This window comes from Mustela erminea, chromosome 14 (genome assembly GCF_009829155.1).
Source record: "Mustela erminea isolate mMusErm1 chromosome 14, mMusErm1.Pri, whole genome shotgun sequence".
Taxonomy (NCBI): domain Eukaryota; kingdom Metazoa; phylum Chordata; class Mammalia; order Carnivora; family Mustelidae; genus Mustela; species Mustela erminea.
The window spans coordinates 40,045,120-40,071,562 of record NC_045627.1 but is presented as its reverse complement, the minus strand read 5'-3'; the positions used below and the strand labels follow the sequence as shown (position 1 = coordinate 40,071,562).

The 26,443-nt window shown below is 35.1% G+C and overlaps 1 protein-coding gene across 2 annotated transcripts in view; it reads right to left on the bottom strand.

Annotated features, from left to right (window-relative positions):
* ADK (adenosine kinase) overlaps positions 1 to 26,443 on the bottom strand; it is a 538,857-nt gene that overhangs the window by 440,542 nt on the left and 71,872 nt on the right. The window lies entirely within an intron of this gene.

Below are 26,443 nucleotides of genomic sequence, written 5' to 3'. Positions count from 1 at the left end.
AAGAAGAACTAAGAATCAAGTAAGTTTATTTGCAGAATTGCCAAAGAACTTGGAAATTTCTGGAGACAAATGCTATATATCCATATTTAAAAGCAGAGAAATTAAAGTCTGCACACAGAAGAATAAAATAAACACACCTTTTCTCTCACACACTACTTGTACACACACGCACACACACACAACACACTACTTCCCCTCTTCCTTACTCCTTTCCCAACTCTCCCTCTCTCCTCCTCCCTACTTCTCCTCTTTCTCTCCCTTACCTGACAACAAATAAATAAGATGGTAAGATGACATCAGCATGGGAATAAAGTAATGCTCTAAAACGTTCTGATAATTAACTCTATTTTTTTAAAGACTTTTTTAAAAATTTATTTGATAGAGATCACAAGTAGGCAGAGAGGCAGGCAAAGAGAGAGAGAAGGAAGCAGACACCCTGCTGAGCAGAGAGCCCATTGTGCAGCTCGATCCCAGGACCCTGGGATCATGACCTGAGCCCAAGGCAGAGGCTTTAACCCACTGAGCCACCCAGGTGCCCCATTAACTCTATTTTTAAAAGGATTAAGTTATCGAGCAAAATCTTTTTCATATTTTCCCAGAACATTCAATACAAAGAAATCAGAATCATTTTAAATTATCTAACAGTCCTTCTATAAATAAAAAAATTTCATCATTTTGGATTAATGATTTAAATATTGATTAATGCTTTAAAACGTCATTTTCCTGGGGCGCCTGGGTGGCTCAGTGGGTTAAAGCCTCTGCTTTCAGCTCAGGTCATGATCCCAGGGTCCTGGGATCGAGCCGCACGATGGGCTCTCTGCTCAGCAGGGAGCCTGCTTTCTCTTCTCTCTCTGCCTGCCTCTCTGCCTACTTGTGATCTCTGTCTGTCAAATAAATAAATAAAATCTTTAAAAAAAATAAAAAATTAAAAAAAACATCATTTTCCTAAAATTCCTGAAGCATTATTTTCTTAAAATTTAACTTCCAATTCAAGTAATATTTATTCCATATGCTACAGACTTTCAGTTAGCTTCAACAGCATTCAATAAGCAGATCCATGTACGACAGACAAGCAGAACTGGATATGAAATGGTCACAGGCCTCAAGAAGTTCAGTCTAATACAAAGGTTAACACAGACAAATTATATTATACAACAGAAGCGAATTTATTAGAGGTGAAGAGGGAGCTTTCTGGAAGAAACAGCAAAGTTTTTAAGTTAAGATTTGGGAAGGGTAGAACAGCACATGCAAAGGCACAGATATAATAAAAAGCAATTAATTCTTACTAGGGCTAAATTCTTACTAGGGCTGTTGGCAGGGAGCAGTGCCAAAGGGAAAACATGATCTGCTTCCAAAGTCGTGCTATAGTAACTTAAAATTCATCCTGTAGGCAATGGGAGAACTATTTAAGTATTTTAATAGCATGGTCAAGTGAAAGGACAAATTAGTATCTCAGAAAGATGGACAATTAGTAGTACAGAAACAAAAGTACAACAAAAATTAAAAGAAGAATGTAAAGTAAGGATAGAAGAGAGGGTGAGACTGGAGGCAAAGTTATGAGGTGCTACTGGAACATCCCAGGCAAAAACTATGGAAAAAAAAGAACAGATAGAGTTGGACACAAACAGGCATGATCTATATTCATTGACATGTACTAAGCTCCTAGAATATGTTTGGTATAGTGCCAAGCCCTAATGATACAAAGCCTTTGGGTAGCTCATAATCTAGAGGAGACAAAAGAAAACAGGAAATTATAAAATGATCTAATAATTCCAGTAACATAAAATCTGCATATAACCTAGATTTAGGAGGTGCCAAAAAAGAAGACAACAAGCCTAAACTAGAGTCACTTATGCTAACGTCCACATCACCTAGATTTACTTACAGTTTTAGCTTTCCCAGAAACAGAATAGTTAACCAGTCAGGAATGGCCTGATCATTTCTAGTTAGGTAACCTTCCTAATTAGACTGCTGCCATCACCTAAAAGGAAGCTAACTACAAAAACCAAACAGCTTTTTCATCTGGTAAAATATTCTTGTTCCCACTCCTTTCTGACCAGAAAAGTCTTTCATTTTGTATAGCTCCTTGGATCTCCTTTTTCTCTCTGCTAGACTGGATGCACCTATTCCATGAATCACTGAATTGTTAAAAACAAAACCACAAGATCAAAATGGAGTCACTTAGTGTTAAGCCACCACATCAGTAAACCAAGACTTAATAAGCAAACCTAACTAGAGTTTAAACAATACCCCTCCATGTCCCATCCTCCCCACCAAGAATTAACCAGCTAACCTATAGTTTGCATTGTTTTAGGCAAAGTTGTCCTCCTGCTGAGAGATACAAGCAGAAAAATGTTCACCCTTAACCCAGAAGGCTGACCTATAGCCTGCATAATTTTGATAAGGATCAACTAAGTGCTGGTTGCTACATTCTTAAAGGGTCTCATGACTGCCTATATTCCAATAATAGTTAATATTGAAATGAATGATAAGCACCAAAGAAATCTTGCAAAAGTAGTTTTACAAGTAGAAACTAGGAGATTTATGATCTAATACTCCTTGCACATTCCCTCCCCTCTTGAGCTCTAAGCATATAACCGCCAGCTTCATAGAGCGAAAAGTGCAGCCCTTTCCACCCACAGGTCCTGTCCTGGTGCTACTTAAATATATCTACTAAGTTGCATTATAGAAAGCCTTGAGAGTTCTTTCTTGGCTGTTGCACTCCAAGATCCACAAACATTTTTGGTGGCCATGTACAAGGATTTCAGAATAAATCCAAGAGCCTCGATGAGACTTGGTAAGTCATCTTTACCCCAGCCTTTGTTTCTTACCTCTTCTTTTTTCCTTCTTCAGAGATGTCCTGAATAGTATGACCCTTCAGCACATGTCTTCAGAACGTGTCTTACTCAAGGGTTCGGGAGAGAGCCTCTTGCCTCTGGTGGCTACACCATGGGCAGGAATGGACTACTACCAACCAGCTTGGGACTAGTACCTTGGCCAATAATGGAATTAAGCTCAGAAATCAGACTCTCCTACTTTTTCCTGTTCTTTTAATGAATATATTCTTGTTAGGCAAAGGACAGCCACATTTTTCGTTAGGATGGCCATCAATCCCAAGACTCCCACGTAAGGTTTACTCCTAAATAACCGGGCATGATCCCTCGATGAGCATAAGATCCAAGTTGCGTCTCACTGTGGGCTTCCTGAAAGGGACTAGAGCTATTACCCAGTTAGGGAACTCATCTAAAGGGGGACCATTCCCTTGGGACCAGATCATGGATTGAGCTCATGAGAAAGTTGCCTGCATTAGACAGGAGTTCCAAACTTTCATTTCTTTATGTCTCTCATTTGTCCTTATCCACGGGCTATTTAGCATCCTCAGTCCTGCTTTCAGAATGAAGGTACTTTTAGCTTAGATATATGATGTTTAATATAATATAAAATGGCTGCCCATTCTTAACAAAGGCCAGGACTCTACCCCATCCATTAATACTAGATCCAGAGGCTTTCAAAAGGTATTATTATTGGTCGCCAAATATATCGGCTCCCCGAAAATGGAAAGAGGCAGACCCAATCTCTGCAGCGAAACAGTCATTTTCCAGTACCTGTTGTGGTTTAGGATGCAACAGGGAAACAAAAGGAGGTCAACATTCCTTCTCAGGTAGTACAAAAGTGCCAAAGTGGTCAAGAAAGAGAAATGCCTCCCACCACTGTGAATCCCAGAAACCTTTGGCAATATTCTACATGGGATATCATTCGAAGCCAAGGGGGATTTTGGTAATGGACTCCTAAGTAGTTAATGTACTCTCCTCCTTTTATAGGAATTGACTATGGGATCAACTTCCTCAATTCAAAGGATTCCCTTTGGGCTGTCTCCTAACACACTGAAATCAATCTGGACAACAGGATTTAAAGAAGTGCCTTATGTTCTTCTATAATAATTCCTGGCCTCAATATTCTCTGGAGGATGATTTTTTTAAAAAAGGTCCATTAATGGGTCCTTCAGCTTCAATCCTATTTAGCAATTAGACTTTTTTTGTAATCAAGGAAAATGGACCAAAATCTCATAAGGTCAGGACTTTATGGCCTATACCAAAACACTGACCTGTCCTATAGTCCTCTAGGGGGCCTAAGGGCACCCCTCTCCTTACCCTTTACCCCTCAACCCACCATTAGCTCAGCTGCCTCAAGCCCTTCCACTGTTAATCTACAACCTTACCTGTGTTCTCTCCTGTTCTCTATGTGTACCCTCCCCTTGTTTCTCTTGTAAATAGGCTGCTGCCAACATCCTGTATATGCATCCCTCTGTTTTTCTGAGTGATTTGTCTCCTCTTTTTTCACTTCTTCTTCTGTGTGTCAGATATGAAATATAACTTGACAGGATTAGATGAATGTTATCTGATTCTTACTGCATGTGGGGTTTTTGTCATCATTCAATTTCCCAGGTTAATAGCTAGGATAATTGAAGCTAGTTGTTTGGTTAGTGTTCTTCAGGATGGGGACTTTAAGGAATATTCCCAAACAGCTGCTGAAACTTTTCTGTTTCATGGACTCCCCAACAACTGTGTAACTCAACTATCACCTTGATAGACTCTATGTGGCTAGGATAACAAAACTGCTCCTTAAAAGTCAGAGCGTACTCAACACCATGGGGTAGCCATAAACTTGTACAGATAATGGATAGCCCCACTTTCCTTTTTTAAAAAAGATTATTTATTTTCAGAGAGAGAGGGAGAAAAAGAGAGTGTGCGAGCAGGGGGAGGGGCAGAGGGAGAGCAAAGAATCCTCAAGCAGACACCACTGAGCGTGGAACCCAACAGAGCTCCAACCCGGGACCCTGAGATCATGACCTGAGCCAATATCAAGAGTCTGATCCTTAAGACTAAGACACTCAAGCGCTTAGTGGTGCTGTACTTTCCTTTTAAGTGGATTGGGGAATGCATATAGAGATGCCCTTATCTCCCCAAGACAAGTCATCTTCCACTTGCCATCAATTCCTTGTAATTAGAATAGTGTTAAGGCTAGAAAGCTCCTTAATGGTTTTATTCCTTAGCCATATTTATACTGGAAGCCACCTCTATTGAGGGAAGAATTACAAACAGAAGCGTTAGCCAAGAATACAGCAGCCACCTTTAATAAACCCAGCATGAAGCCACCCACAAATTCGAAAAGTGGCACTCCAAAACCTAATGACCCTTGATACCCTGACTGCAAATCAGGAGGGAAGTTGTGATGCTAATATTGAAACTAAATATTGTATGTGTATTCCCAAATGACTAATGTATCCAAAGCTTTAGCTCATACACACCCAAATTAAGGCAATGTCTAACTCTTAGTTCTCTCAATGATTAGTTTTTAGTTGAGAGGTAGACTATATTCTAACTTAAAGGGTCTTATCACACCTTTACCTTTACTATATTAATCCTAAAGTGCTGTCTCTTTCAATTTGTTCTCTCCTATTATCAAGATATATGCAAGCAGTTCCTGACTCCTTCACCCAGCCAACAGATGATCTTTACTACTCAGAACATATTCACCCCAATGTCCACTCTGGATTCTACAGCAATGGCCTTTCATAGTGGTTACTTGTACAGACAGATAGTAACCAATTTCAGGCCGTAGGCAGGAACACCTCTATGACCCTGACCCCTGTAAGCTTAAAGAAGTTACAAGAGATGAGTCTTTTGCCCTGCAACAACATTAAAGATTTAAGTGCCAAAACTGGCCAGGGTGAAAATGATTAAGGATAGAAGCAAGAAAATGTTTACCTTTAGCCCAGAAGGCTGCCCTATTACCTGCATAATTTCTTAATAAGAAGAAATCTTAAAATAAGATTTTATTTATTTGTTTGACAGAGAGAGAGCATGTGCACAAGCAGGGGAAGCAGCAGAGAAAGAGGGAGAAGCACAGCCTGCATAATTTCAATAGAGATCAAATATGTGCTGGTTGCTACATTTTTTAAAGATTTTATTTTTAGGAGCGCCTGGGTGGCTCAGTGGGTTAGGCCTCTGCCTTCGGCTCAGGCCGTGATCTCAGGGTCCTGCAATCGAGCCCCGCATCGGGCTCTCTGCTCAGCAGGGAGCCTGCTTCCCCCACCCACTCACCCCCCCCCCGCCTGTTTGTGATCTCTCTCTCTGACAAATAAATAAAATCTTAAAAAAAAAAAAAAAAGATTTTATTTTTAAGTAATCTCTATACCCAACAGAGGGATCAAACTCACAATCCAGAGATCAAGAGTCCCACACTCCACTGACTGAGCCAGCTAGATGCCCATTCTTAAAGGGCTGCCACATTTTTAAAGAGTCTCATGACCACCTGTATGTTTTACCAATAGTTAATATCAAACTGAATAAGCACCAGAGAAATCTTACAAAAGTAATTTTATAAGTAGAAATTCGAAGAAAACATTTATGATCTAATACTCCTTGCACATCCCCTCCCCCTTGAGCATTAACCATATAACTGCCAGCTTCATACAGCAAAAGTGCAGCCCTTTCTGCCCATGGATCCTGTTCCTGTGTTACTTAAATAAACTTACTAAGTTGTACCATACAGGAAGTCAAGAATTATTTCTTGGCTGTTGCATTCCACAATCCAGCAATACTTCTAAGGAGAACAGAAGTGATCTATCAGTAGATTACCTTGTAGTGTTGATCTGGATTTTTGCTAATAATTTTCCTTCTTTCTATTCCCTGTCTGCCTTTAAAAATCTTTCCTTTCCTGCAGCTCAATGGGGCTCCTTTGTATTGCCAGATATGATAGGGAAACTAAAGGGATCCCATGAAAAACTGCTGCCCCTCATCCCCGCTCCTTTTCCTGCTTCTATTTTTGTTAGGACCTACACCCCATGCCTTACACACACCTTATAGAAGAAATAATGTATGTCCTCCTTGTAGAGGTAAAGGATTTCATAATTTCTTTGGAGTCTTCCCACACAATACATAACATCTAAGGAGTCACCAGGTGGGGTCATCATGAACTTTCCAAGACCACTAATTCATCAAGACCCTGACTCCAAGGTATATGTGATTTACGGAGGATACCTAAACACTTTTCTTTGTTCCTCAATTACTGAGAAGACCAGGGGCACCAGATTACTATCCTTAATAAAACCCAGGCCCCAAGCAAAAAACAAGACTCACTTTTTTCTTTTCTGAGTCTTCAGACTCTCTGTATCTACACTCTCTCTGTCTTCAATAAGCTCTGCTCTCACCTCCTCTTGGCTTGCATTTAATTTCTATCTTCTGCAAAGCCATGGACCCTCTTGGCTATTCCTGTGGGTCACTCTGAGTCCTTAGACCCAGCAAATCTTCATCAGATGGGATGCTGCCAGATTCATAAATCATGAAATAAAGCCAAGATGACTTTCAAATTTACCCAGATAAATTTTGTTTTTTAACAGAGATCAAAGTTTTCCAGATAAAGATCTGAGTCTTGAAAAGGATTTGGAGTGGTGAGAGACCTACAAGGACATGGTTTTTAGAGGGACAAATACATGGGAAAATACATGGATAAAAGGGACAGGTTCAATAAACTGCAAAAAGATGCTAGAACTAGAGATTAAAAAGCAAAACAAAGTTCTTGGGTTTCATCATGCAGAGAAGACATTAAAAGGTTTTAAACTTGGAAGAAACAAGATCAGATTTTCAACTTACAAAAATTATAATAGGTCAAATATAAATAATGAACATATTTGCATGTCCCCATACTTGAGAACTAGTTAATGATTCACATGAATTAGCTTACATTAACAATACAAAGGGTGACAAGAGCCAAAAAGCTACAATTGATTTGAGTACTCTCATTTCAACACATACACTGTGACCTTGAAAAAGTATGTTAAATTTCTAGTCCCCTATTTTTCACAGAAGGAAACACTACTATTACTTCAAAAAAGGTCATGACAAAAAAGAATAGAATATTTAATAACTGGGTAACCAGATAACCGGTACGCAAACTAAAAGCCACAGTATACAAATAAAGAACAAATCTGCTGCTTTTCTGAAAGGGCATCAATTCAAAATGCAATGTTTCCATAATGCATATATTGGGAAAATGACTACAATATCTGGTAAAATGCAAACAACAAAGAGAAGACCCAGTAACAGCCTTTACCTTGCCGAGTATGATTTCTAGAGCAGAAGACATTCAAGAATCTAAGAGACATTTTCATTACTGCTATAAGAGAAGAATGGCATAACCTAAAACATTAAACCTTATAATTAACTTTGTGGACTGGAAATAGGATCATTCATTTTAATCAATCTTTCATGATAAAACACAATTTTACCACCAAAAAGATTTGTACATAAAAGACCATAAGCAAAACAAAAAAACATAAGCAAAGGGACTTAGAACTGTAACACCCTAAGTCTTAAAAAAATTTTTTTTCTAAATAAAATACCTATAGATTGACAGTAAGCCGTATGCTAAGTCATTCCTAGAATTAAACCTGTATAATGCCTTTATTTGTTCTGCCATACAAATGTGGACATGAGGGGGTAATGAGTGAAAACAATGATAATGCTGCCAACGATACCAGTATCAAAGTCAACGGCATGATCCCCAGAATGTAACAGACAGAACCTTAACAGTCTTACTGATAAACTCTGGTTTACAGTATCAATAAATCATTACAGACAGAACAAAGAAGACTGTTAATAGACCTATACTTTCACATAGAGGTTTCCCAGTGTAACCTGAAATTAGCAATAAAAAGAAGTGCTTCATCTCATATAATATTCATTTTTTTCAAATCACTAACAATGGATTTACAAGGTTAAATTATTATAGTTTTAAAATAAATACTTGATTTATTATGCAAGCCCAGGTAAAATGATTATGTGGGAATATATATATAACTTTAGAGTATACTTTTACAGACCACAAATCTAAGATAAGAACAACAAAAAATTCCCTCCATTATATAAACTAAGACAATGAAATACTGATACACACATTAAGTTCTAAATCAAGTCAGTCAACAAATACGATGGCCTACTCAGTCCTGGAAACACAAATGACAGTTTCTACCCCTAAAAAATGTTTAATCACCTTTAAATATCTGATGAGATATCCTATAGAAAACATAAGAAATTTACAATATATTCACAGGCTTCCAGTTACAGAATAAATAAGTCATGGGAATAAAAGATACAGCATAGGAATTTACTCAATGCTAAGGTAATAATGTTATATGGTAACAGATGGTAGCTACACTTGTGATGAGTACAGGAAAACATATAGTTACCCAATCACTATGTAGGTACACATGAAACTAATGTAATATTGTATGTCAACTATACTCAAATGAAAACATTAAATAAATAAATAAATTTATACTATGCTAACTCCTGAGGGCATAATTAGAATCAACAAGAGAAATAAGAAACATACAAATGATAACAATGACAGTTAAAAATAATATGAACGTCTTGAAGAGAGGCTGAAAATTACACATGTCTTGGGAATACTGTAAAATTAGATACTACTATAATCTTTAAGGAATTGCAACATCATTACTATCATTTTCCAAGATTCACATTAACAAAAAAAGCTTTGCAGAGAAATTAAAAACAAATATATATAAACATTATGAAAACTAAAGCAGCGCTTTCTACATAAAAAGTTCTTCATATGCAAGGGAAATTGAATTTTTGTAGTTTGACTATTATAAACTGATTAAAAGATACCGAAGTTAGAATATTTTAATTATACAATTACCTATTAATATTAAACATTCTTACACAGAGTAAGTACTAGAATGACAGACCATCTTGGTTTTTCCAGAGATGATTCAATTCTACTTTTATTCTTTCTTCAAGGTGGATTGAACTAAGTTGTTGCTTTCATCAATGGCTAATCCATACCTCTTTACATTGGAGTGAATATTCTTATAGAGACCATCTAATCCTACCTTTGTTAAGTGACTCAGTAAAATAATTCTAAACAAGTTACTGAGTCATGACTTATAGTACCCTAGAATAAAATACCCCGAAGTACTAAGACTTTTAACTAACCCCCCCCAAAAAACTATATGTAATGATGTTTATTCTGGAGGCAGTAGAAATGCGATCAGCTTCTCCATCATGATGCCCTAAAAGTACGCAGCATCTCTTTTCAAATACAAAGCACTAACCAAAGCAGTAGTTTACACAGTATACCATTCTTCTGAATGTATTTTTCTACCTACCCTGGTTTAGAGACAATAAATAATTTTGTTTGTTTCCCTTGAAAGTTGCCTGCTGGGTTGTTAAGGATGAAATTGAGGAAGAGGCTGAAAATTCTATCCAGGAAGAAAGGGCTTCCTGATGATGTTCCTGAAGCACTGAATTACTCAAGCTTTACCTCCAGATTTATTGTGTTAAATAATAAAATTTTCCATTTATAGATTACGTCATTTTGTTTTGGGTATCTGTTACTTACATAACCAAAGGCACAAGTAATATATCTCCCAACTTTGAAGAGTTTATGCTCTTATCTACTACATACTTTAAAAAAGGAACAAAATTCTAATTAAAAAAAACTAAAACTGACATTAAAAAATTCTCTCAGAATCCAGACCTAAGGGGCAGTCACACAAATTATTCCAAACTTAATCACCAACACCAGCTGCTTACTAGAATTAGAGGCACTTATATACAAAGTCAATCCAAATGTTAGAGAAAAAATGGAAACTTGTTTGCTCTCTAGTAAGGAAACTTAGGTTGATAATATTTAAGGAATAATGAGAGAAGCACTTAACTCAGGATTCCTATTTTCATAAGGAGCCTGCTGTTAAATTTGATTACATTCATGAAGACAAAACTTGGAAAACAACTGTTTCATTAATCATCAACCTTGTAGTAAAACCCAAACAACCAAAATTACTGTAAATAAACCCACGTACTGGTAAAATAAACGAATAAACATATGAATTGAAAACATCATAGATACTCCGCAGACTAAAACAGTCTTTAAATATTCACAAATATTTACTAAATTTCTACTAGGTGCCAGGTACTGGGGATACAAAGATGAATAAAATAGGGACCTTGTGCTCAAAATACTGAGTCTAGAAGGTAACAAAAAATAAATAAAAGTAGAAGCGGTTATTTACATGCCAGGCATAATGTAATTCTCTATATGTATATTACTTAATCCTCACAATAATTCTATAAGGTTAAGCGTCCTCATTCTCATAATTTAGATGAAGAAATATTTGAGGCTCAGTGGTTAAGAGTCTGCCTTCAACTCAGGTCATGATCCCAGGGTCCTAGGATGGAGCCCTGCATCCAGCTCCCAGCTCAGCAAAGAAGCCTACTTCTCCTCTCCCACTCCCCCTGTTTGTGTTCCCCCTCTAGCTTCTCTCTCTCTCTCTGTCAAATAAATAAATAAAATCTTTTTTAAAAAATAGATGAAGAAATATTTAAAGGAATAAGTAACTAACCCAAAGTCTCACAACTAGTAATTATCAAAGCCAGAATTTTGATTCTGGTCTACCTAACGGCTTACACCAGACTAAACCAGAGTACAGAAGAGTGTACAATAGAGAAAGCTACCAAAAAGAATTAATATTTGAGTGAAGCCTTAAAAGATGAATAGGGGTGGGGTGCCTGGGTAGCTCAGGTGGTTGAGCAACCAACTCTTGGTTAATCTTAGTTTCCACTCAGGTCATGATCTCAGGGTCCTGGAATCAAGCCCTGAGTCGGGCTCTGCACTCAGCAGGGAGTCTACTTGTGCATTCTTTTTCCCTCTGCCCCTCCCCTTGCTCGTTCCTGCTCGCTCTCTAATAAGTAAATAAATCTTTAAAAAAATAAAATAAAAATTTTTTACGTTTGTAAAAACAGTACTTAGTAGAGGCCATTACTGATCATATGGCCAAGAGATTCCCAGAATATAATATGTGAATCACTGGTGATACTTGAGACAATTTTTTTTAACTTCCTACTTTGAAATACTTTCTAATTTATCAAAAAAAAAAAAAAAAAAAAAAAAAAGCAAAAACTATACTAACTCCTCTATACTCTTCACCTAAATTTACTTGACATTATAACACAGTTTGACTTAACTCTCACTGTATATTACTATTTATTATTACTCATAGTTATTGCTAAACCATTTGAGTACACTGCAGACATTGACACTCTTTACCCCAAATATCTGTGTTATTTCCTAAGAATAAGACCATTGTATTTCATAACCACGGTACATTTATCAATTCAGGATATTAAACACAGCTACAGTATTAAAATTTACAGTCTGTACACAATTTTGCCAAGTGTTCCAACAATATACTTTAAAATATTCCTCCTTTGTTCCCAGGATACAATTCAAGTTCATGTATTACATTTACTTGTTACATTTCTTTGATTTCTCTCAATCCAGAAATGTTTCTCAGTCTTTATCTTCCACAAAAGTGACTCTTCTAAAGAATAGAGGCCAGCTGTTTTGTTAAATTTGGGTCTCATGTTTCTCTCACAATCACATTCCCGCATTTTTTAGCAACACTACATATGTGATATTCTGTCCTCTGTGGATCACATCAGGAAGTACATGATATCAACTAGTATTTCAAACACTACTGAGTGGCAAACATTTTTTTTTAATAGTTCTATAATTAAATGTATAAAACTCATAATTTCATGAGTATTAATGAGATGAGGCTAATTTTTCAAGTTAACATTTAGAAAACTTTAAATAATACAGGAAATACTAACATCGGAAAGCACTACTACTTATATATGTGATACGCGGGTTAAATCAAATTCAAAACGACATGGACTTTAACATAGCTGATAATAATATAATGGGAAGTTCACTTCAGATTTTTTCAAAGATTAATGAGAGATCGGTCAGTTCTCCATAAAGACAGAGAAGGTTTAAAATATTAAAAACTAGGGGTGCCTGGGCGGCTGGTTGATTGAGCATCTGGGTCTTCGTTTCGGCTCAGATCATGATCTCAGGATTGGGGGATCAAGTCCCTCCTCAGCTCTTCACTGAAGCTCAGCACAGATTCTGCTTGAGATTCTATCCCCCTCCCTCTCTCCCCTACTCCTCCTACCCCCTTGCTTTAACTCAGAAACAAACATTAATAACCTCCAGCAAAATATTTATATATTGATGCAAAGTTTTTACTGACATAAGAAAACATTATTACTATTTCAAGGACATAATATATGCTTTAAACATAACAAAGGATGGGGGCACCTGGATGGCTCAGTGGGTTAAGCCTCTGCCTTCAGCTCAGGTCATGATCTCAGGGTCTTGGGATCGAGCCCCACATCGGGCTCTCTGCTCAGGAGGGAGCCTGCTTCCTCCTCTCTCTCTCTGCCTGCCTCTCTGCCTACTTGTGATCTCTCTCTCTCTCAAATCAATAAATAAAATCTTTTTTAAAAAAGAAGATAACAAAAGATGGATTTGTTATATTAATAAATCTAGTTCAATTCTATTCTTTTAAATAATCTTATCAAAATTCAGCTAAGGTCAACCAATATAAAAATGAATAAAATGAATTTCTTCCTGCCACCATAATGCATGCCTGTGTTTGTGTAAACTACATTACACTTTAACAGAATAATAAATGTGTTTGGTATTAACAAAGGGCTCAAAGATAATTATCCTACAAAATTGTTTAAAAGCATATTCATAAATGATCCTAACAATCTTCAACACTGCTTAGTAAGAGTATAGTTAATTTTTTTATATTTTTTATTATGTTCATACAGTTAAATTTTTATAAATTCAAAGAACACATATACTTTACTGCTTTCCTACCTTCATTGCTTACATTTTAGTACCTAGTTTTATGGTTGATATCAGTTTGCCTATTTTTCTAAATTCCATCTTGGAAGCCAATCATATTCCCTCTACCCTCATTCTAGAATGGAAAATAACTCTGAAAAAGTAATTATACAATTTATATTTTACATTTAAATATAAAATAGTTTGGGAAATAAGGAAGAAAAAGTAGCTAGCAGAAGAAATATACATACTCTTGCAAAGGGAAATCAGCAGTAGGAGAAGATAACAAAGAATTGTCTTTACAAGAGCATAAATTTACAGAAATTATATATTTCCTACATTTCTTTGTTGAATATTGGGATCCTACTAAGATATCTCCCTTTGCTCTTTCAACCAAGCAGAAATGTTGTCTCTTTTCAACAAGACAAAAAAAGCTTCATAAATTTGCAGAAATTATATATGTAAAAGCTATTTCCTACATTTCTTTGTTGAATATTGGGATCCTACTAAGATATCTCCCTTTGCTCTTTCAACCAAGCAGAAATGTTTTCTCTTTTCAACAAGACAAAAAAAAGCTTTAATTTGCTAAAGAAAATTAACATTTTCTCACCCAATTCAACCCTGAAAAATTAAAAACAAAACAAAAAAACCCCAGAAAACCATAAATTCAAACTTTAAAACATTTTGTTTTCCAAATCTTCCATTAGGCTTTTTTCTACCTCCTGTCTAAGCTAACACAGAGCTACAGACCTAGAACTTACAACTATTTTTCTGGTATTCCCAAACAAAAAAGCACAGAAGCTGTGGGAATATTTGAGGAAGGTGGTTTCATTTTGCATGTGCTATTAAAACTCAATATATACAAGGTGAGGCATTTTTATAAAAGCAACATTTTCATAAGGAAAACACTAGGAATTATTAGGAGATAAAGTAGAATTTTACAAGGAAAATGTAAAATCTATTCTAAATGCTTCAATCATTTTGCTAAATAATCAGAAAAGTCAAGCTGCAATCATAATGAGGTTCCACAGAGGGAGCTAGCATCACAAAGAATAAATGTATCATATGCCGAACTTCAGAAACCACCTAGTCTAGGAGAACTATCAGATTTCCATTCACCAACATGAGCTCAGATTACCTTCTAAGATTTTACCTTAGACATTAACAACCTCCCAAAATACAGTATTACCTACAAATTTTGGCCTATTTCTACTAAACCATATTAAAACTTATGAAATGTAATATCCATCACAAGTACCTTTAAATTCTTGTCAAGTAGGCATGTTCATTTTAAATATTATTATTTCTCCCAAAAAGGAAAAAATATTCTTTCTCCTAAGTCACTGAATTTAGCAAAGTACAAAGCAATAAAATAGACCTGAAATCAAATCACAGTCTCTTCTACTGTAAGACAAGTTATAGGGTTGTTCCAAGCCAGTTTCCCATAAAATGGGAATGATTATATTTATATTCTTTTGCTGTGAGGATTGCTGTGAGGATTAAAGCACAAAAGTAAAAATAAGGTCCTCTTTTCCCTGTTTTTTTAATACATAAGTGTTATTTAATCGTTCATATTTTACAGAAATAAATCAGTAAGTGTAGTAGTAAAGAAATGTTTTCAAAATGTTTTCAAGGGTTAGATTAGCTGATAATAAATACTAAAAGTTCCCCAAACTCCCAAATCCGTATCATTCCCCAAAAGTCGCCTCAATCCTTAAGGAGATATAGACAGTGTCGCCAAAACCCTTATATTATTTTTCAGGTAGAAATCTGTCTTCATTCTCAAAGTAATCTTGTCTGGTATAGACCAAGGAAAATAAGATTTCAACATATCAGCAGTTTCTGCTCTCTCCATCCCATATTGGCCCTAATGAATATTCACCCTGTAGATATTACATACTGAAATACTGTCAAGTAAACTATTTACAACAAAGGGTCGATGAACTACAGTTACACTAAAATGCTCTGAAGTTTCAGGAAACACCTCACCCTTACACCCAAAACATCAAAGAGAAACAGAACAAAATAAATAATAATAATAATACATTTAAAACAACAAAGAGAAAACAAGTATTTTTTTGCCTAAAGAATTTCAGGCTAGAAAATCAGAAACTATACAATGGGATTATATAATAGACTAAAAGAAAAGTAGCTAATTAAAGATATCATTTGCCTAATGGATAATAATAAAATAGCAAAGCACTGATCTAACCCCATCACGATATTTGAAAAGCAGCTACTCCAAAAGCAGAAGCCAGTTCAAGAGTTTTCAAAATCATCACATTCATAAAAACTTTCATGACACAAGTAACTTTATATAACCTTTTCATAGTTTAAAACTTTTTCACATATATAATTTCATTCAACCCTCACTAAACATAATAATACAAACATGGATCACCATTTCACAAATAAAGACATTAAATTCAGAAAATTAAATGATTAATCTGAGTATAGCAGGTTTTATACTGTGTCAACTAGAACTGAATTTCCCAGAATTTCCTTCCCTGTATGGTTTCAGATTAGGATTAACCACACACACACAAAACGGTGTACAATTTAGGGGATGTAAGTGAAGCAGCAGCCATTTTATTCTAGTTATTGGTTACAGGAAGTAAAAGACAGGGAAGTATGGGCAGAATTCAAATTTGTCCTTATTTATCCCCACTCCACCTCCAGCTCACCTTCCCAAACAGTCCAAAGCCTTTCACCAGATGTTTCACTGAAAATTCAGAGGTGGTAGCTGCAAAGAGCCAACAACCTACCAGCCTCCTTCACAGTTTACTCTGTGAGGTGAATTCTTAAAAGCTTCAATTCATGAACCTATACCAGGAATGGATTTTTCTGATTCTTTGTGGGTCTTTACTTCCCTAGTTTTCCCCACACTGAATAAGGTTTAATTCCCATAATATATTCCTTATTTCTTAATACTTATAGTGGAACTGAACACCATGGTTGTAGTTTATGTAAAACTAATAGTAAGTTTCTTCCAATGTCCAAGGCAGCACACATTTCTTCGAAGCAGAAGGTAGCAAATTAGGATTAAGATTTCACCAATAATATTATATATCTTTCAGTCAACTATCATACATACATGAATATAAATCTGATTTTTTTCTAAAGGTTTTATTTATTTGAGAGAGAGAGAGAAAGCACAAGATGGGGGAGGGTCAGAGGGAGAAGTAGACACCCCACTGAGTGGAAAGCCTGATGTGGGACTTGATCCTGAGACTCTGGGATCCTGCGACTCTGAGCCATAGGCAGACACTTAACCAACTGAGCCACCCAGGAGTCCTTAATCCAGTTTTAATCCTAAATTATCTCTTGTAATGACTTCTTTATGACAGGGTTAAGAGTTTTATTTCAAACAATAAAATATTTAAGCAAATCTTTCAGAGGTTTCATAACCCAGGTATTACAACAAATAAGAAGAAAGCATGAAATCCTAGAATTTTAAAGTGAAAGCAGTCAAAAGTTCACCAAAAAGGATAAACTCTGGTGACAGACAAGGGGAGAACCAATTGTGGAGGCCTGGAATAAATTCAATCAATGCAAGCTTAGAATTCTCACAGAATACACCTGATGGTATTAGTTTAAAAAAGGAACCAAAAAATCTAACACACATTTAGTATGTACTCCTGGAGGCATAGCTTCATAAACACAAATGGTAAGCATTATAGCCTTTAAAGATCAATTTAAAAAGCAATATAGTAAACAGTTACCTTACAAAGATCATGACTATATATCAAAATCAATTTAAAAAACACTTTTCTCATGTAAAAAGCATTTATAGCTTAAGATAAAATGTCCAATGAAAGTATCATACTGGAATCAAACAATTTAAATCAAAGAAGACTAATGTATCCTAGAGGAAAAGGTTCTAGTGGTGACAAAGATGTTGATGATGAAAATTCTGAATGCTCTAAAAAATCAGAGTAAAAAAAGAAGAAAGTACTTTAAAATTATTTCACATAACATGTAGTTAGACTGTGAATGTTCAAAGACCTAAAGTAAAAAAAGAAAAAAAAATTTAATTATTTCACATAATACACGGTTGTAAATGTATGATCTAACTAAATTATAAATACAAAATTGACTTATTTCATACATATCTTAAAGCTTGTAGAATCAAGTTAGCCAAAAAAGCTTTGTAGTATACCATTTCCTTGGAAGAACAAGAAGAGCCTCGCATTTGGAATCAGGCTTATATATATTTGACTAAGTTTCTTCAACTCACTCAACAGTGGCTATTGGTCTGAGCTGGTTTCTAAAACCACAGTACAATACTATAAAATCAATTAGTCAGTGAGTCTTGATAAAGCTACTGAGTTCTTTATAATCAGTTACTGAGTCTTGCAATGGATATCAAGCCTTTTTATCAAAACAAAACAAAAAAAAAATTACTGAATATTTAGTGAGCTGCTTAGTATGACTTAGCACTTAAACGGAAATCAGGAGACTTGAATTCTGGTCCTGTATTGTCAGTAAGTAGCAGTGTAGCCTGCAGGAAGGCATTTTATCATATAAATCTCACATAACTCATTACAAAAAATGGATATTAGTTCTAAGGTTTATTTCTAGAATCAAAGTTCTGTAATTTAAAAGATATAAAATAAAGTGGCCCTTGAGAAAGGGGCTCTGGGGCACCTGGGTTGTACAGTTGGTTGGGCCACAGACTACCTTTCAGCTAGGGTAGAGCTCAGCGTCCTGGGGTTGAGCTCCACACCGGCTCCATGCTCAGTTGGAGTCTGCTTGAGATTCTCTCTCCCTCCCCCTCTGCCCCTCCCACCCTGTGTATCTGAGCCTGCAGACATACTCTTTTCCTCAAATAATTAAATAAATCTGTTTTAAAAATCCATATTTAAAATGCTATCTTCTTTACGAATATTGAAAAAGTAGTAACCATTTAACTCTGTTGTTGGTTCAAGATGTTCTTATTCACATTTTAAAAATTTCTTTTTTTTTTTTTTTAAGATTTTATTTATTTATTTGACAGAGAGAAATTACAAGTACACTGAGAGGCAGGCAGAGAGAGAGAGAGAGAAGGAAGCAGGCTCCCTGCTGAGCAGAGAGCCCGACGCGGGACTCGATCCCAGGACCCTGAGATCATGACCTGAGCCGAAGGCAGCGGCTTAACCCACTGAGCCACCCAGGCGCCCCGCATTTTAAAAATTTCTTAATGGACATATAGTTGACACTAGATTCTCCATTTCTTTTTTTCTTTTCTTTTTCTTAAAGATCTTATTTATTTATTTATTTATTTATTTATGAGAGAGAGAGAGAGAGAGAGAGAGAGAGAGCGCGCGCGCACAAGCAAGAGGGACGGGCAGAGAAAAAAAACCAACTCCCGAGGAACAGGGAGCCCAACCCAGGGCTCCATCCCAGGACCCTGAGATCATGAGCCCAGCCAAAGGCAAACACTTAACCAACTGAGCCCCCCAGGTGCCCCAGATGTTCTCTATTTAAATTTCGAGTTTCTACTTGCTAGTTTTTTTTTCCCTCTCTACAGGCATCAGTTCTTACGTTATTCTTACAAAACAATCTTGATGTTTTCCAAGAACTAAGTTACAACATTAATACTGGATTTAAGAGTTTACTAGATGTTAATGATTTTCTCTAAGGGCTCTGAAGGTGAATTTCTTGTTTTTGTTTTAAGTAAAATCTAGACCCAACAGAGGGCTTGAACTCAAAACTCAGAGATCAAGAGTCACACCTCTACCAATTAAATGGCAAGGTACCCCTGAACATGCTGTTGAATGTAACTTAAATACTTATAAATCTCACTTGCAGAGAAATTGGGAGTTGTTCTCTAAGACATTACAAAATTTTTACACTAAATCAAAGAGATCAAGGTGTAACAGCATTCTTTCTAATACTTGTTCTTCATACCCCTTGCATAACTTATTTATTTAATCCCATTTCATCATAATCTGAATTGACAAAAACTTAAACACAATATAAGTTTTGTAAGACAAAATTTAAAAATTTAAGGGGATATTGAGACAAAATAATTTAATTTCTGACATAAAAAATAGTCATTAATAATTCATTCAATATGAGATGGGAAAACATTCTTTGTATCTAGAACAGCATACAATACCTGTACAGATTCACCCACTATCTTGGCAGCTATCTTGAAAAGTCAAGAAAATAAATGTGAATCTCTTTTAAACAAGTTTTCCCCATGTCTTCTATAGCACAGCAAACTGACAAAAAATCCTCAGATTAAGTTACTTCTGTCTGTATGTAAGTGGCATGGATACTTCTGAATTTATATATTTGCCTTTAGACATTGTCCCTAATTCCCATCAATTTTAACTTTACTTATCTAAATCTTTATGATATTATTGCAATATTCTATTCAAGGTAATATAAAATTCAGATATTCATAAAAGGAACAAATACTCATAGAACAAAATAGTCCTATTTTCTATAACTACAGATATGTCCAATAATAAGAAAATCCAGTATTACAGAAATCTCCAACTTATGAAACTGTTTTATGGTATAAAGTATTATTAAACTGGAGATTAAATCTCCCTTTAAAAATGAAGTCAGTATCTTTACTGTAAATAGTACCTAGCATGGGGACAGGTAAGTAGGTGAAAAAATATTTACTGAATGAAACAGTGATGCTTTTCATTTTTATTTTAAATTATTCCATTTACAAAACTAAAACTATGACAGACTGAGAAAGAGCCACAGAAGACTAATGAAACCGTTTCATTATTGGACCATATATAGAGCAAAGTGTAAATTTCATAGCTTTGAATTAATTGGATCCCAAATTTAGTTGGCCTTTCCTATTTAGAATCATCTTTCAGAATCCTCACTATGTAGAACATTAAAAAACAGGAATTTGAGAAAGAACATTCTGCTTTAAAAAGACAAGGGTCGGAAGGGGCACATGCACCCGAATGTTTACAGCAGCAATGTCCATAACAGCCAAACTATGGAAAGAACCTAGATGTCCATCAACAGATGAATGGATAAAGAAGATGTGGTGTGTGTGTGTATGTGTGTATATATATATATATATATATATATATATATATATATATATATATATATATATATATATATAAAATGAAATACTATGCAGCCTTCAAAAGAAATGAAATCTTGCCATCGGCAATGACGTGGATAGAACAAGAAGGTAATAGGCTGAGCAAAATTAGTCAATCAGAGAAACACAATTATCATATGATCTCCCTGATATGAGGAATTTGAGAAGCAACATGGGGGGTTCGGGGTAGGGAAGGAAAAAATGAAACATGATGGGATCAGGAGGGAGACAAACCATAAGAGACTCTTAACCTCACAAAACAAACTGAGGGCTGCCAGGGGGATGGGGTAAGGAGAGGGTGGTTGAGTTATGGACATTGGGCAGGGTATGTGCTATGGTAAGAGCTGTGAAGTATGTAAACCTGGTGATTCACAGACCTGTACCCCTGGGGCTAATAATACATTATATATTAATAAAAATTAAAAAAAAAAAAACAAGGGTCGTGGACATTGCTGACGAATCTTCTCTGTTTTGCTGTATGTCCTAATTCCCCAGACAGAGAAATAAATGGTGTTATCTGAGAAGCGTAAGTAACAAAGTTTATATAGAATCTGAATCACCACAGTTTGGGAACTAAGAATATTTTAAATGAAAATATAGTTAATATTTACCACATAAAGTAATACCAAGATATTGTTATCATTGTACTCACTTATTGGTATACATAAAACTACATTTTCAAAAAGCTGACTAATGTGAAGGTGCCAATGCATCTTTCAATATCATGATAAACCAAACTGTCTTTAATAGGTTAAAATTAAGAAGCAATAATGTTTTATGAGAATAAACTATGGAATTATTGATTGAATAATTAAATTTTGTTTTATATCTACATTTTTACAGTATTTTTAAAAGTTTGGCCTTGAGCACAAAGAGATCTTAGTTAAGTTTAACCGTGAAAACAAAAATAAAATTATTTATGGGGTGCCCTCAAAAAGGGCTGGTGTTGAATTTTTAAAAAATTAACAGTCCGCTCTAAAAGTGGCATATTCAACTGAGAATTTTTCTAAAGTGTATAAGTCAAAAATTACAGGGCAGAGAACCAACATCCAAGGAATTAAGACAATCAACTAAGGCTAAAACAATAAACTAACAATACTATCAAGTATAAGACCCCTGGCTATATATATATACTATATTTGGGCCCTTTCAGCCCTTTAGACCCTCATCATGTTTGCCCACTTAGTTACAATTAAAAAGCTGAAAAAGTATATCTTGTACATCTTGTAATGATCCCATTTGGATCACAGCTGGCAAAGATTAGGAATAATACTCATTTTCCTCAGAGTGAACATAACACACAGCTAAATAAATGTGGTGTTAAAAAAAATAGCAACTCCAATATAATGTTAGTGGGGTTAATTTATAAAATAGTTACTATATAGCATATTCAAAGAGGAAAAGAAATCTGCAAGAAGAATGTTAAGAACAGGTATATAACAAATTCATAAGATGTTCCAAGTAGCCTGAAAAAAAAAGAAAGAAAATAAATTCTGGAAAAGTACATATTATTGACATTGAAAACCAATATGTTTTATACTTGATACTATTAATGAGATAAGACTGCACTATCTGAGGTCTCTTTTTAAAGATTTTATTTATTTATTTGAGAGAGAGAGAGCACACACACAAGCAGGGGGAGCAGCAGAGGGAGAGAGAGCAGCAGATTCCCCACTGAGCAGGGAGTCTGATGTGGGGCTCAATCCCACGACACTGGGATCATGACCTGAGCAGAAGGCAGTCACTTAACCAAATGAGCCACTCAGGTGCCCTTAAGGTCTTTTGTAATATATACAGAAGAGGCAGAAGGGCCAGTATTCATTTAGGCAAAGAGATGCAAAACAAACCTTCTTCACTGAAAATGACAAAGAACTGCTAAGAGAAATTTAAGAAGGACTAAATATTGTTAAGATACCAAGTCTCCCCAAAATAGGTTCAATATAATCGCCACAAGGACCCTAAAAGGTTTCTCTGAGAAAACTGACAAGCCCATTCTAAAATAAAGGGTCTAATACAACCAAAGCAATCTTCAAAAAGAACAAAGTTGGAGGACTTAACACTAACTGGCTTCAATACTTGCCATAGTCAGTTAATGAACCAAAAAGTGGGAAGTGAGTCGGTGGAACAAGAGACCCACATTCCTATTGTTATTTCATTTCTATAAATCCACCAAAGCAATCCAGCGACAAGCAAAGTCTATTCAGCAAATGGAGCTGGAATAACTAAATATCCTGGAATAACATAGATAACTATCCTAGTTATCCATGCAAGAAAAAAAAAAAAATGAACCTCAACTTCTACCTCACATAATATGCAAATATTAATTCATGATAGATCATAAACCTAAACATAAAAGGTAAAGCCATACAGCTTGTAAAGAAAACAATATGAATACTTTCATAAATTAAGGTTTGTTAGATAGAGCAAAGAAAGCAATAATCATGAAGAAAAAACTGATAAATTAATTACACTTCATCAAAATCGAAAACTTGCTACTCAAATAAAAAAAATTTTAACTTAAAATTTGCTTATCAAACACCATTAAGAAAAAAGCTAAGCCAGGAACAGGGAAGAAAAAATTTGTGAAACCTACATTTCATAATGACTGGTATCCAGAATACATAAAGGATTTTTTTTTCTAAAAGATTTTATTTATTTATTTGAGAGAGAGAGAGCAAGGGAGTAAGCATGAGCTGGGTGAGGGACAGTGGGAAAAGCAGGCTCTCCACTGAGTAGGGAGCCCGATGCAGGACTTGATCCCCAAACGCCAGGATCAGGAACTGAGCCGAAGGCAGTTGCTTAACTGACTAAGCCACCCAGATGTCCCTAGAATATATACTCATCAATAAAAAGAAAAAGCAACCCGATTTTTTCATATTGGCCGAAGATATGAACACACTCATCAAAGAAAATACAAAGGGCCAATACACAAATGTGTAAGTGTTCAATGTTATTAGTCATCACGGAAATGCAAATTAAACCACAATGAGATACCACTACACACCCCCCAGAATAGCTAAAATTAGAAAGACCAACACCACCAAACATTGGTGAAGATGCAGAGCAACTGGAACTCTCACATATTGCTGGTAGAAATGTAAAATGGCACAACTACTCAAGAAAATCAAGTAGTTTCTTATAGAACCAAAACCACTACTACTCTATTGACTCAGCAATCTACTCCTAATTACCCAGCAGTAAAATATGTTCACAAAAACTTGTACAAAGTTTTCATAGGAGCCAAAAACTGGAAAGGAAACAGCATAGATGCCCACCATAAGAGAAGGGATAAAAAATGGATTAGTAACAAGCAATGAAAAGAAATTAACTAATATATGGATAAATGTCAAAAACATTATACTGAGCAAAAGAAGTATTATATAAAACAGGATATATATATATATATATACACATATATGATTCCATTTATCAGAAATTCTAGAACAGAGAAAACTTAATCTATGGTGGAAAAAATCCTAACAGTTATCTCTGGGAGCAAAAGAGCAGAGAAACTCCAAAGAGGCATAAAGAAACATTCTGGGGTGGTGATGAAGCTTTGCATCTAGAGGTTTGGGTTACAAACATTTATTTTTGTTAATTTTTATTTTTTTAAGATTTTATTTTTAAGTAATCTCCATACCCAACATGGGCCTCGAACTCATGACCCTGAGATTAAGAGTCATATATTCCACTGACTGAGCCAGCCAGGTGCCCCAGATTACAAACATTTATGCACTGGTCAAAACTCAACAAATGTATACTTAAAATGTATGCATTTCATTGCATGAAGTTTTCATGTAAAGGAGATAAATTCTATAAAGTATTGACCTGTAGTTGATACACATTTTAAAATATTTAGAGGATAATATACTGATGTCTGCAGTTGCATTAAAAAAACTGATAAAGAAATAAATGGATAGAAGAATGAACAGACAGGTAATGCTAATGATAAAACCTAGTTGGTGGGTATGAGTGAATAAATACTGTGTATTTAAAATTTTTCATAATAAAATCTAAGTAAAAAAGTCAGTCTTCCCATAGGAGTACCCAAAGTACCCATAGGAGTGAAATTTACCATATTTAGTATGTGAAATTTTAAATGAATTAACACACTATATAGGTTATATACAAAATAATATGAATATATTCTTTAAAAGCGGTTTTCTGTTGTCTTTAGTATTAATCATAGCCTACAAAGCCCAAAGGAACCTTAGGTTGACTACCCAATTTTCAAACCAAAAGAACTCTGTTATCAGACCTATAAATAACAAGTAACCAACCAATGGTACAGTGAAAATCACCTACCTTCACTGATTTATACTTGGCCACAAAGAAAGAAACTGAAGAAAATTTGACAATATACTTGACAACCCACTATGGAGATTATAATCAAATGAGGACAGAACAAATATGAAAACTAAAAAACTAGCATAACAATGGGATATACCAACTGTAAAAATTCTTGAAGAAAACATCTCCCTACACATTGGTCCTACCATTTTAAGACTAACACTTATTACAATGTCTTCAATATGAAATAAGAAATAAAATAATTTAGAAAAGGTTTTTAAAGAGTAATTTTAAATAGTACTTTAAGGAATAGATTTTAAAGAATTTTTTTTGAGAAAAAAATATTATGTGTGTGGACTTTTTATTTGAGTATAGTTGACACACAATGTTACATTAGTTTCAGCTGTACAACAGTGATACAACTTTATAAGTTTTTCTATGCTCACCTCAAGCGTAGCTACCATCTGTCACCACACAATGGTATTAAAATATCGTTAACTATATTCCCTATGCTGTGTCTAAAAATAATAGTCTTAAAGAACTCTATCACAAAAGTTATTCTCCATACAGATGTATACAAATTGAAGACTGCATTAAACTAAACCATAAGGGACCTGAGTTCAATGTTAAAATATTAGGGATTATCAAACATTAGGGAAATCCCCAAGCAGCATATGAAATTCACCAATATATTTATTAATTGGATAGAACCCTAACTATTACCAAGAATAAGCGTGGTCAAACCTGAACGTGTACAGCCAGCCACAGATTCCTCAAATTCTTAATTCTGCAGTATTATATGACATTCAGTGTTTGCATAATAATTAAGGTCATCAGAACTTTCTTACTTCACAATGGGAAAAAGAAAGCAGACTAACTAGAAAATAGAAGCATATAAATTCTTTTTTTAGCTGTCCTCTTTGGACAATGTCATGATACCGAAATGATTAAGACGATTTTTTTAAAAATTCCCAAACCTGTCATTTTTAAATAAACCTCCAAGTTTCTATGAAGTAATAATCTTTGAAATACTACAACAGAGCAGAAAAATAGCCATGGAGGTATCCCAGAATCATAAGTTCAAGTTATTTCTATCTGAAAGAACCCTAAGAACATTAAAATTTTAAAAAGGAACAAAATTTTGTATATTTAAAGTGCTTTGCCTTATGCCAACCAATACTAGGCATTTAACTTTTCATAAAGAAGCCAAATTAGATTTCACCATCTTAAGCATGAGGGTGGGGAAGTCAACTGAGTAAAAGCTAAAACTAGAAACAACTGAATATTTTATGTGAGGAAAGATCATGAAATTACGTATTTCCCAATATGCACATGGTCTAGATGATAGAATAAAATATTACATGT